Below are 9,513 nucleotides of genomic sequence, written 5' to 3'. Positions count from 1 at the left end.
CCCCCAGCCGCATCCCTGCCACCAGCTGGATCGTAACTTGGTGATAGAAAGAGTGCACGTGGTGGAGGTACCCCGTGAGAGGGCCACAACCTGGGAGATAACTCTCCCCAGGGTTTAGAGCTGGGGGAGCAGGGCCCAATTAGGGATATAGGGAGGGATGGAGCTGAGGGCCACCTTGGTCACCAGCTCTTCTAGATGGTTGAGGGGGCTCTTCTAGGGGCTTGAGGGGGACATACTCACCCTCCATCATGAGCCCTCTCCATGAGCCCCCTCTCCCCAACCTTTTGTGCGGCAGCCTCTGAGGCAAGTAACAAGACACCCTTGCCATGAAAGTGGGAAGCTGCCATGATCTTGGGGGCCCCCACTACCCAAGCCAGGGCCTGAACCCAGGTGTCAAAGTGCAGATTCTCCCACTTGGGCAGTTAGCACTTCACCCTGTGCAGGTGAGTGCCAGAAAGGGGGTGCTGCTGCTTGAGCTGGAAGAGCCAGCGGAGGAGGGTCCAGGCCCCACAGCTTCAGATCACCCTGCAGCCACCTGTGCATAGCTGTGGTTCCCTCACTGGGGGTCCACATTCATGGGGTCGAGGCTAGGGCCAGCATCAGGCTGAGTGGGTGTGCTGGCTGGTGTAGCACACCTAGTCCCCGCAGGTGCCAGTGGTCTAGGCTTGGGGATGGGGCCCATGCCCTTCCCACCCCCAGCTGTGGAGGAGGCTGAAGAGGAGACCTTCCCACTGCCCTTGCCCTTGGTCCCTGATGGCAAGGGAGGGGGCTTGGAAACCCTTCCAGTGGTGGGGGCTGACCAGGGGCCCTGTTGGCTCCATGCTGGAGTCCTGCCTGCCCCTGCAGTGGAGGTTGCAGGCTTCTCTACCCCCAGAGGAGGTTGGTTGGACTCTGCCTCCAGGGTGGGAGCTGCAGGAACCTCTGTGGGGGTATCTTCCACCCCAGAAGGTTCCTGCCCTGCCATTGCTCCACATGAGGGCAGGGAAAACAATAAAGAAAACCAAAATATACAGTGGGGCTGGTGAATCTAACAGGGGCAGGCTGGGGTTGTTGGGGGAATGGTGCAGAGGGGGCTGAAGCTCACTGAGCTGCAGCTCCACAGGAAAAAAACCAGGAGGGCTATGTTTGGGGAATGTGAGGGAGGGGGAAACACACACACCCAAGCACTGGAGAGACTTGAGCTTGCTTACTCAGCCATGCAACAAACACCAGGGCAGGGGGAGTGGACCACAGGACTTATCACACAAGGGCAAAAACACACAGGGAAGGCTGCTGAGGCAGATGTAAAAAAATTGTTGCAGTGGTGGAGGGGCTTTGTTTGTTGAAGATCAGTCCAGGAGCCCCTCAGGCCTCCAGCCAGGCACTCAGCAGCAGAGCAATAGGCAGGAAAACAAAGCAGGATCAGATGCAGTGAGGCAGCTGTGGGGGAGGGTAGGAGCAATCAGTCAATTAGGGAGTAATCCGTGCAGGTGTGGTGTTGAGTGGTACAAGGTGTTGCAGCAGGGAATCTCCCTCTCTCCTGAAAGTGGGCAGCAGAAGAACAGACAGCAGCAGCAACAGCAGCAATGGTGGTCACAGCCATCCAGTTCAGCCACTCAAGGTGTGCTTCAGGTGAAAGTGGAGGTGAAGTGGGGGGGCGGTGGCCTTCCAAGGCAACTGGGGCAGGCAAGGCACCTTTTGGCTCCAGCAGTGATGGTAGGGGGTGGGGCCCACAGGCAGTGCAGGCTCCCTCCTCAGGCTGTCCCCTGACCACAGCTTGGTGGCAGGCTGGGCAACAGCTGGAACAGGAGTACAGAAGCTGGGATGCGTTGTTGGGGTGCAGTGCTGGGGTGTGGTGCAGTGTGCTGGGCCACTCCCTGAGAGGTGGGGGAAGCACTATGAAGCAGAGAAACCCCCCCTGTGGGTGGGGGTTGCAACAGAAGCAGCAGCAGACCAAGGCAGGACGGGGTGTGGCCAGCTTACCCCCAAAAGGTCTGAGCACAAGCCAGCAGTAGTCAGAGGCAGGAAGGGGCCTAGCCATCTTGATCCCAGAGGATCCTGAGACTAAGCTTGCAGCAGCAGAAGCAACAGCATCATCCTGGGACAGGAAGGGGCATGTCCAACTTCCTCCCAGAGGCTCCAACCCTAGAAGCTCCTGAGAGTGCCAGGGCAGGTTTTTATACTGTTGGACCAGCATAGGTGCTGGCCCCAGGCTCTAGCTCCCCCTGGCTGCAGATACGGGAGGAGCTGGGCAGGGTTATTTTGCCCCAATTGACACAACTTGCCCCATACCAAAGTGCACATCCAGGCACTTGCACCGAGGCAAAAATTCCTGGCTCAAATTTGTGCTGCTCTTATATGAGTGGCTGCTAGTGAACATGCCTGCATGTGTGGGCCTGCCTCATGTGTTCAGCCCTATCCTTGTTGCATTCAGCTGCTGCTGGGCAGAAGAACCAGTCCCATTGACAATGAAGCTCATTAAACAATTACACAAGAAAAGAGAAAAACTATATAGAACAAAATCCCAAGTAATTGGATCCATCCAACAAAGATGCATTGATGCAATTAAAAGGTGGGAAGTTAAAACTGATAGGGGGTATATTTTTTCACACACAATATAATTACATTTTGGAACCTATTGCCACAGGAACTCATTGCGTCCAAGAACTTAGCAAGGGTCAAAAAAATAATGGAGAGTTAAACTAAAGAACATCCAAACTTACAATAAATAATGACAGAGCCCATATCTAACAGTCAGAGATCACAGTAATAACTCAGGGTAGAGAGGAAGATTATCCTACATCTACAGGGGTCTTTTACCTACTGATATATTCTTATACCATTCTCTGAAGCATCAGGTTCTGGTCAAGATGGATCTCGGGTCTGATTCAATATGGCAAATCATTTATCTTTGTAAATGATAATAGCTTGATTCTTCTTTTCTACATGAAACATCGATAGGAAGTAGATATTGGGTATTTGTAATGGCCTGATCCAAAAAGATATCCTTCAGCTACAAAAACACATTTCAGTTTTGTTTTATGATGAAACATAGCTGTTATTTTTTTTTCTTTCTTTTCAGCCAGGATACTTCTAATAAAGTGATTTAAGGTTATATATGCAAAAGAACTCAGAATCTATAGCTTCATATAGTCAGTTAAATAGTTTCATAGTTGTCAGGGGCTGGAAGCGACCTGACAGATCATCAGGTCCATCCCCCCTGCACTTGGGCAGGAAAGACTGCTGGGATCAGCTGACCCCAGCAAGATGGACAACAACGAACTTTTTGAAGATTGCCAGGGTGGGTGACTGTACAACCTCTGGGGGGAGCCTGTTCCAAACCCTCGGCACTCGACTTCTAAAGAATGTTTTCCTTATGTCTAGCCTGAAGTGATCCTCAGTCAGCTTGTTATTTTGGACCCATTATTTCTGTCCTCCCCTGGAGGGGCCTTGGTGAACAGATGTTCCCTCAGGCCCTTATACTTACAGGCTGCCACCAAGTCCCCTCTGAGTCTTCTCTTCTCCAGCCCAAACATTCTCAAGTCTTTCAGCCTTTCCTCATATGACCTGGTCTCTGAGCCTCTAATCATATGTGTGGCCCTCCTTTGGATTCTCTTGAGCGTCTCCATATCCTTCCTGAAGCACAGCACCCAGAACTGGATGCAGTACTCCAGCTGCAGTCTCACCAAGGCTGAACAGAGAGGGAGGATAACATCCTTAGCCTAGCTCGAGATGCCTCAGTAGATGCATGTCAGTGTTTGATTAGCTCTGCCAGCTACAGATTCGCGTTGGTGGCTCATGTTCATTTTATTGTCTATCACAACACCCAGGTCTTGTTCAGATGTGGTGCTAGCAAGCGTAGCACTGCCAAGCCTGTAAGTGTGTTGCGGATTATTCCTCCCCAAATGGAGCACTTTGCATTTCTCCGTATTAAACAACATCAGGTCGAGGTCCACCCACCTTGCAAGCCTGTCTAGGTCAGCCTGTATTGCCAGCCTATCTTCAACACTCCCCCATAAAAAGAGCCTCTTTTCTGACCAGGAATTGAACTCAGGCCACAGTGGTAAGAGTGCCGAAGTCTAACTACTAGACCACCAGGGACCCATGTATGCCTTGCTGGACTTTTAAAAGAGTTCAGTTTCCATTTAAACACAAACAGAAAGCCAGATTTCCAAAAGTGATTAGTACACATGATCTTCCACAAGGACTATGGGAGTTGCTGGGTAAAGAGCTAACTCTGAAAATCTAGCTGACTTTTAGCATTTAGAATATAAATGCATTTAAAAAAATGATAATCATTACTGAATATTAATTGTATTAAAAACTCTTTAAACTCTTCAAACAAAATTTGGTCTAATAATAACATTAAATGTACATTTATATGTGGTTGCATGTAAGCAGAAAGAAGGTGTATAACTTCTTTTGAAACTGCATAGTTCCATCATTTTTAGAAGCAGTAGGAATTATTTTCTATAAAGAATACTGTTTGCTACTGAAAACACCTGACTTTTTAGAAGTGCATATGCTCATATATTGAGATTCTCTGGTAATCTTTTATTATTATTCAATCAGATCTCTCTGTTGCAGAAAACCTGCTGGGGAAACTGCCTAAATTTTACCTGATTTAGCTTACCGTTATGCTTATTTTTTAAAACAATGTATCCTTTTTTAATCTAAAAGAGGAAGTACAACACTTTTTTTCTGAATGCTGATTTATTTATGGGTAATGGATAGGTATGGTTTTAAGTCCTTCCTGAAACAGAAGGCTTTTTTTACCATCAGTTGTTGCTCTTTGCTATGGATCATAGCCTCACAGAAAGGCCCAAGGGGAAAAAAAGGGAATTTTTTATAAAGAAATATTCATGAACTCAAGTGCACCTGCCTTCTGTCCTGAAATGAGGCCTGTGGAAAAGGAATAGTATTGTTCTCCTCCATCATTAGCCCTGCCCTTTTCAGAAACACAGTACTTTTTTAACCAAGTAATTAAAAAAATAGAAGTGTTCTGAGAATGTGAATGCTTCATTTACTAGCATCTGGTATACCTTACCCGTGCCCCCACCAACATGGCTGCTGCTTTCTGGAGAAGTATGACAATGAGGTTTTATTGAATTACAAGGTTATCCTTTGTTGTTCATGGAGGTTTCTGATTATTAAATAAGTATTTGGTAATTGAAGCAAATGGTTTGATTTTGGTGGCATACATGGTAAGTAGGGACCTTGATTGCAGGGATTTCTGACACTGAAGAATCAAAAGATTATTGCTTACTTAATTGATTATTGCTTACTCTTCAGAGGGAGACAAGAAGGGTAAAGGAGTTCTTTGGTGAGCTTAGAAATTCCTTCTTAAAGCAAGAGAGTTTAGTACCTAACGGCTTGAACTGAAAGCCTTGTGTGGTCTTTTGATCATGTCCTACATGTGCTGGTTTCTGGACTACTGATCATTCTAGAACCACATTAAGTAGGGTTTTGTGATGAAGGAGCAACATCACTGATGGTATTCAGCTGCCTCTAGCTATGTTAGATATATAGCTTCACTACATAGCTACATAGCTTCACTAACAGAGTTATCTGAAGTAGTGTTTCTTATGTAGTATTAATTCATAATCTATGTTATATAACAGTGATGATTCACTCAGATATTGAGTTATAGCACCATGAAATACATTTCAGCTACACTTCAGCAAGATATATCTAAGCAGGGCTCACATTTAAGTGAGTAGTCTCACTGCAGACAAGTATCCTATGATATTCTCATTAACAACCTAAGGAAATACAGACTAGAAAAAAGTATTGTGGGCATGTCTATACATGCTTTTACACATGCCTAAACTTAATGCACATTTGCCTAATGTGCATCAAGGCAATTTAGGTGCACATCTGCACATGGACACACTAAGGTGCATTAATGCGGTGTGCAGGCCAACTTGGGATTAAAGTTAGTTCCAAGTCAGTTGACATACACAGCATTAATGCACTTTAGCATGTCTACATGTGCATTAAGGTGCTTTAGCTATTAGCACCTAAAATCACCATTTTTCAAGGTGCATTAAGGGCGCACACAAGTAGACCCATGCCTTTAATGAACTTTAAAAATGGTTAATGCACCTTAAACTGGCACATGTAAATGCCCCTAGCAAGGTGGGTATAAAACTGGCTGTTGTGCTCCACAAGTAGTCATCAATGGCTCAGTGAGTAGTTGGAGGGAGGTATGAAGCTGGGTTTGCCAGAGGTCTGTCCAGGGTCCAATATTGTTTTATATCTTCATTAATGATTTTGATAGGGGGATTAAGTGCATTTGCAGATTAAACCAAGTTGGGTGGAGCTGCAGATACTCTGGAGGGTAGGGTTAGGATCCATAATGACCTCGATAGACTGGAAAACTGGTCTACAATCAATCAGATGGAATTTAACAAAGACAAGTGCACAGTCCTGCACTTGGGATGTAATAACTACATACATAGATACAGACTGGAGAATGATTGGCTAGGCGGCTGTATTGTAGGGAAGGACCTGGTGGTTGCAGTGAACCATAAACTGAATATGAGCCAACAGTGTGCCCTCAGTGCAAAAAAAGCCAACAGCATACTGAGTTGCATCAACAGGAGTGTCACTTGTAAATCAAGGAAAATAGTTCTTCCACTCAATTCGGCACTGGTGAGGCCTCACTTGAAATACTGTGTCCAGTTTTGGGCCTCATACTTCAAGAAGGATGTGGACAGATTGGATAGAGTCCAGCAGACAGTGACAAAATTATTAGAGACCTGGGATGCAAGACTTATGAGGAAAGGCTCAATGACCTAGGGTTATTTAGTCTGGAGAAGAGAAGCTTGATAGGGGATTTGATAACAGTCATCAAATACTTGTAGGGTGATCATAGAAAGGATGGAGGTGGGCTTTTCTCTTTAGCCATAGGAGACAGGAGTAGGAGCAATGGCCTTAAATTGCAGGAGAGGAAATTTAGATTGGATATGAGAAGGACCTTTCTGACAATGAGGATGATCAAGAATAGCTAGAGAAATTCTAAATGTTCTGTGCCTGCAAATTTTCAAGAGTAGATTGGATAGATATTTGGTGGATATGGTTTAGTCTGGGATTATCCAGCCTTGAACAGGGGGATAGACTTTGTGATGTCCCCTCCAGCTTTACTTTCCTATGATCCTCTGAGTCATGGGCCTAACACCTAAGCAGACACCATTCTCCTATGATTTATGGCTTATATCTGCTATTGACCCAAAAGTCAATCTCAGCATTAAAAGCAGATAAAATACAGTGTAAGAACATTATACCACCTAAGGGCAGTTCATGTGCCAGAACTTTTCATTCCATAATCATGCACACTTGAATGACTCAGGAGAGATCTGTTCTGTTTTACACTCCGCCACTGGTCTGCTGGGTAAATGTGGCAAGTCACTTCACCTTCCTGTATTTGTCTCATCTGTAAAATGGGATAATGATACTAACCTCCTCTGTAAAGTTATTTAAGAACTAGGAATGAAAACTCCTATATAAGAGCTAGTTCTACTACTACTAGCATCATCATCATAATTTTTTATGAGGGAAATATTTGAATATCATTCTTCAAAGGGAATGCAAAGGATATCTATGGGGAGCTAACTGTAATTCCAGTGCTGGGAGCTGCTACTACTGATCTAGCCATAGGAGTCCTGATCTAGCCATTGGAAAGTTTAAATGACAGGGTGATGTCAGAAGAGACACTCATATGCAGTCCACTGAAGTCAATAGAAATAAAAATGAGTCATGGATTTTGGACTGCAGTGAACATAGGAATGAAGGATCACATCATGTCATTGAATCTATTCATAGATCACATTCACAGGAAACCATTTACCCACCTCAAACACCTCCTAACCCACCTTTACAAGGCACAAAGGCAGACACCAGTAGCAACCTACAGGTAAATGCAGGAGAGACTAGGGTACCGCCAATATCCTGGCACTGCAATGACAGGAAAATAAGTGGTTAGGACAGGGCTCAGTGAGGAGTTCTCGAGTAAGGGGTCAGTGCATGTTTGTTTAAAATAAATATTTCTCTGGTACTTTGTCTTTTCCTAATTTTGCATAATTCCCAGCATTCCCTGTTGCAACACCTTTTTAAAATCTAACCACTAGCACTGAATAATAATTACAGAAGCATCACAGAAAGGTTATTTAGATCATTATTCAGGTTCTTAGGTGGGTGGCAATATTTTAAAAGTTTAAATTAAAACTCAATAAAATAAGCTGGCATTTGCCTCATTGTCTTTGGGAATAGGGTGAGAGTTCTTCGTACACAGAAGATCTGCGTTTTGCACTTAGCACCCTGTAGTTTTGCTCAGTTGGGTGACATAGAAGGCAGGGTAAGCATCAGTATGGAGATGTCCTAAATCACACACAGCAAAATTTTTGAGATTGGATAGAGGAAGAATTACTGAATCTACTGTGAGTTCCAAATTCCAGTATGCTGAGCATGGGGAGACATTTTGCCAATAAAAGTTCACCTGCCTTTCATTTCTTAAGGGCCAAATGAAAATCTATCTGTCCAAGCTGTGAACCTTATAAATCTGAACCAGATATCAAGTGAAAAACCAGAAAGAAACCTTTCAAAGTTTAAAAATAAAGCACTTTGTTTACCATTCTCGTTTGCTCTGTTGCTCCCTGACACAAACTTTTTGATTGTATAAAATATTAGAAGTGTGTTTATGCACTGGTTATGCTTAAATAGGATTCAAATTGCTCTTGCTTTTTTTTAGAAAATGCAACTAATTGTTTGTTTTTTCTTGAATGCGTGGCTCAGGTCAGGGCTGTGTTTATGACCATTCTGTATCATCAAGGGTATTGGCAGTTGCAACATATCTCATTAAAATACTAATTGTTCTCTATCCTGTACACAAAACAGCATGCCAAAATGTTGAAAAGCAACACTAATTTTTCTCTCTGCAGTCTGGATAGCAAATATTGAGCTTATTTTTATACCAGGAATATTTTCAGATATTAATTATTAAAAAATAAGGAAAACAGTGATGGGAAAAAACTCTATGTGGCATTTGCCAAGATTTTCAAAACTGATTAGTGAGTTGGGGAGATTCAGCTCCTGACAAAAGGCCGACAGATTTCAGTTCAGATGGCTAAAGTGTGTGTGTGTGGGGGGGGGGGGGGTTGTTTGTTTTTTTAACCAAAATGTCCCATTTTCTTTCTGAAAAATGTAATGCTGCTGAAACAGGTACACTATTCTCTGGTGGAAAGGGGGTGAGGAGCTGTTTATCCTGACAAGTGTGCTTGCTCCATGGACCAGCAAGGAAGTTTTGCAGAAGGCAGGTAGCTTTGCATCTTATACTGAATTAGAGATATAGAGCATAAGCTGCAATCAACCAGAGGTCACTTAATCAGATTCTGTAAAAGGATATTCAAAGAGCAGTGTAAGTTTTGCCATTGTTTCAGTGATGCCAGGATTTTACCCCAGTTCCTCTGGGCTTGTCTAGACTGCATTGGCATAATCACACTGCTGTGCAGACATATTGCATTGATACAATTGATT

The sequence above is a fragment of the Alligator sinensis genome, unplaced genomic scaffold (assembly GCF_000455745.1).
Source record: "Alligator sinensis unplaced genomic scaffold, ASM45574v1 scaffold257_1, whole genome shotgun sequence".
Taxonomy (NCBI): Eukaryota; Metazoa; Chordata; order Crocodylia; family Alligatoridae; genus Alligator; species Alligator sinensis.
The sequence above is the reverse complement of the archived record's forward strand: the minus strand, read 5'-3'. Positions refer to the sequence as shown.